The sequence below is a fragment of the Egretta garzetta genome, unplaced genomic scaffold (assembly GCF_000687185.1).
Source record: "Egretta garzetta isolate BGI_Z169 unplaced genomic scaffold, ASM68718v1 scaffold329, whole genome shotgun sequence".
Classification (NCBI taxonomy): domain Eukaryota; kingdom Metazoa; phylum Chordata; class Aves; order Pelecaniformes; family Ardeidae; genus Egretta; species Egretta garzetta.
In genome coordinates, this window is record NW_009269999.1 from 4,395,581 (window position 1) to 4,400,000 (window position 4,420).

The window sequence follows — 4,420 nt, forward strand, 5'->3', positions numbered from 1 at the left end:
TATATATATATATAATATTATTTTATTTTTTAAACTTTTTTGTTTGTTTTCAATGGAGATGTAGCATGTTTGGAACCGATCTCTCTCGGAGTCACTTTCACTGCCAGGGTTCACGCACTGTCTTCCCCGGGAAAACACGCACTTCTACCTAGGTCTGGCTCACCTCCCGCTAACCCCTTCACCCTCAGCAGAGCTACGCAGCCGGTGCCGGGCAGAGGCGTGCGGCCAAGCCGCTGCGTACTGGCTCAGCTTTCAGACCCTGCAGGAACAGCTAGATGGGTGTTGGTCTGAGTTTTGGAAGTGTTTCCCCTCTGTCCCTATGGGACTGAGGACGGACTAAGCCTGCCCGAAGCACTAGTGGTGGCCAAACCATGCGTCATGACTCTGCCCCCTCTGCTGTAAAATGGGGCTCTTTGGCCAGATGGTCCGAGGGGAGTAGGGCGGACCCCGTGAATGTAGCAGCGAGGGCTGGGCAGGCAGCGTACCCTCCGTAACACTTACTCCCTCTCCCCTCCGCCTTACCTCAGATGGTGTGTGCAGCCCACGGGCTGGTTTGGGCAGGAGGGGGGCACCTGCGCTGAGGCCACCTGCCGGCAGCCAAACCGAACCACCAGCGGGGTTGCAGGCGCCGGGCGCTTCTCCCTGCAGTCCTCACGGAAACGTCACGAGCTAGGTCAGGGCATCGTGCCATCACAGCGCAGGGGCATCGATATGCAGCACCTAGCAAGCAACAAAATGGCTTTGTTTGCATTTTTTCCCGTCTTTCCCAATGAATGATGTGATCGAATCGACCCATTTGTCCAGAGGAGTAAAAATTAAACTGGAAACCCTCTGCCATCTGTGCAGGCTTGGGCGGTTGTTTGCCTGACTGTAAAATAGGGATCTCTCCACACGAGGTGCTTGTAGCCCTCCAGGCCTGGCGAGACAGCTCTGCTCGGGGTGCTGCCACAAAGCTCACAGAGCTGCTCCCTGCCGGGGAGATGGCAGGCTCCCTCCCTAGTTAAAATTTGAGGAGATGTAAAAAGAAAATAAAAGATTAAAAAGCTAGCAGAATTGCTGCTCCGTTAGTCTCTGACCTGGAGATGGGCAAGGTGAACCTAGGTGTTGGAGACACAAAGTAAACTGATGCGCTGAAGGGGAATGGGCAGGTGGGGGAGAGTCTTCCTTGTCGAGCCTGCACGCAGTGGCAAAAGCAAAAGTAACAAAGATATTTGATGCAAGCTGCTGTGGCTGTCAGAGATGCTGTAAAGACACTTTCCCTCCTACCTTTTTTTTAATTTTCTCTTTCCTTTGCTCGACTCCATAGATCTTTGTGGGGGGGAAAAAAAATCACCTGCCTTTCTGTTTGCAGCAGTGAAAGCTCCTCAGCACATGGCTCTCCACATGACAGAGGCCCGTCAAAGTGCCTGGCCTATGCGGAGGGAAGGGACGGTCTCCAGACACCTTTGCAGGCAGGAGCGCTCCCCCAGGGCTTGTGCTGAGCCGCCTGGTTGTTTACAACTCCTGCTCTGAGCCTCTCTGCTTTTGCTGCTGGGGAGAAAATGGTGCCTTGCCTTGTCGGCGAGGTAAGAGCTGCCAGAGCCTTGTTCAGAAATGATTCCTCTATTTGTCACTCCTTTCCTTTGGTTTGTTTGCAAATCCCGCTCTCGTCGGTGACATACTTCACCTGCTGCTCTTACTCCTAATGGGAGAGCGAAACGTGCAGGGAGTGGTGGTTTCTTCTCCAGGCTGGCAAAGGGAAGGAAAGCGCTTGTTTCTTTTGCAAATAACTTTGCATGCCCCTGTGAGCGGTGTCGGTAGGAAGCGTGATTCCCTGCCACGGGATGTTGCGGATACCTGCGATGGGAAAGGTCAGAGACACCTTGTATTGGTGATGAGGGGAAACGAGCGCTTGGCAGAGGAGCCGGCCAACTCCCCCAACACAAACAATTCCCCATCGCCTCCACCTCAGAAAATAAACCCGGCCTTTGTCCTAGACAAACGCAGGTGCTTTGCAAGCTTTCCCTCTAGGTTTACCCGCCTATCTCAGATCTGTAGCTGTTACTGCCATGGATAGTCTGCGGATGGAAACGTGACTGCCGGCAGGAGCGAGATAGGGAGGAGGGAGGCATATCAATGCAAAGTGCCCCTGGCTTCCCAGTGCCCCGCCTGCCCAGCCTTTCCTGGGACATTTCTCTGCCCTGTTTGCAAACCCCAGGGCCTGGCCGGGCGGCAGCGGCAGGCATGGGGAGGGCTCTGCATGGCACAGAGGGAGGCCTCCCTGGCTCAGAGATCACCATGGGTTGGGTTTAATCGATGCCTTTCCTGCTGCACTGAGCGAGCGAGAGGAGGCTCTTTGGAACGTATTGCTCTCGGCATCTTGAACTGCTTTGGCTGCAAAGAGAGAAGGGTTTAGTTTTTCCCAAATGAGCTCTTTATTCTCTCTTTCCCCCCTGCATCTTAGCTATGGCATCTGACTGTGAATAATGCACACTTCTCCCGGCTCTCGGGTTTATATTTCTAGCCCGTGGGCTTTTTGGTTGCCAATTTCCCCTCCCCACTTTTTGCTCAGGCTCCTTGCCTCTTTTACCCTGCTGTGAAGCAGAAACCCGTGAAGCACAAGCTCTGCATGGCACAGAGGGAGGCCTCCCTGGCTCAGAGATCACCATGGGTTGGGTTTAATCGATGCCTTTCCTGCTGCACTGAGCGAGCGAGAGGAGGCTCTTTGGAACTTATTGCTCTCGGCATCTTGAACTGCTTTGGCTGCAAAGAGAGAAGGGTTTAGTTTTTCCCAAATGAGCTCTTTATTCTCTCTTTCCCCCCTGCATCTTAGCTATGGCATCTGACTGTGAATAATGCACACTTCTCCCGGCTCTCGGGTTTATATTTCTAGCCCGTGGGCTTTTTGGTTGCCAATTTCCCCTCCCCACTTTTTGCTCAGGCTCCTTGCCTCTTTTACCCTGCTGTGAAGCAGAAACCCGTGAAGCACACGCAGGCATGTCCTCCTGCAGGGCTCGCCAGTGGCCACAGGGGTCCGGGCCCTCCGGCCGTGAGACTGAACTCAGCAGGGATAATCCTCACAAGAGACCAAAGCTCTTCCCATACCAGCGAAAAGCACGCAGGAGCCATGGGGGATTGCGAGGGGACGTGGTGGGCAGGGTCCCGGTGTGTGTCATCTGCCTTGGGTCTCAAGCTGACCACGGCGATGTCCCCCATGCTGGCCACGCTTTTGCTGATATGACTCCTCAGACATGATTCAGGCTCGGTCCATCTTTCTCACAGCACAAACCCAACCAGGTGGCCCGCGGGGTCTTCGGGTCCCCTTTCTTTCTTATCTCATGAGGGTTGCTGTTTGTTTGACCAGTGGGTAAGACAACCTAGACAGCCGGCTTGCAAATAAGCAGCAACAGCCTCTGCTTTTGCAGATTCCTCTCTCAGCCCTGTTGAAAGCGGTCTTAAAGGCAGAGAAATGGTACGTTGCTCCCCCAGCCGTTGTATTCAATGCAGTAATGCCTATGCAATTCCTGTCTCCCTTGGAGACATGTATGATGTGTGTGCATGTAAGCTAGTGTATGTATACAGTACATATGCATATGGTCTATATATTGTATATACGCACATCCCAGTACATATACACACAGTACAAAAGATTAAAATCACATGCTTATATATCTATAAATAAAATCCTATATATTTATATATTTCTATGTTTTCGATAGATATAAAGATATAATACAGAGATAGACTCAACCACCCTTGTGTAAGGCTGGCCCTGTGTTCTGGCACAAGGCACGTAACACTGAAGACTTTGGACTTTGGGATAGTTTTAGCTATACACTGAGGCCTTCGCTTACGTGTGTAGCGCTCTATGGAGAGGGGCTTTGCTGTGGTGAGGGCAAGGGGTTTCCTTGCTGGCATGTTAACCGAGTGCTAAATAAGGCTTGTGTAACAGGGGAATGTCTTGGTGGAGGAAAATGCTCGGGTGTGCTTGTCTTCTCCCGAGTAAGCCTCTGGCTGAGGTCCCGTGTGTTCACACCTGGACAGATACATATCCCACCCTCATATGCACTTTTCTCTCTCTGCATGGATGCGGATGGCAACTGTGGGTACCGGTGCTATGGAAGCCTGGCTTTCTTCTGTTCAGCCTGGCGTTCCTCGGCAGTTGCCAGCACGCTGCCAGGGAGACACCCAGCGAGAGCATGTGTTCGCTTGTGGGCATCGGCCAGCGGCACAGCCGTGGCGCTGGGATAAAAAAGGCAGCAGGAGAGCAGAGGCATTACTGAGTGGAGGGAGGGTCCCCGCCACGTGGTCGGAGGTGGCAGGGATGGTGTATGGAGCTGGAGCAGCACGAATGAGAAGGGACCGCGAGTTCGGAGCGATAAGGATGGGGGCGTGCGAGCCCCCTTGGGGAGGCACGTGCAGCTCTGTCGGGTCAGGCTGG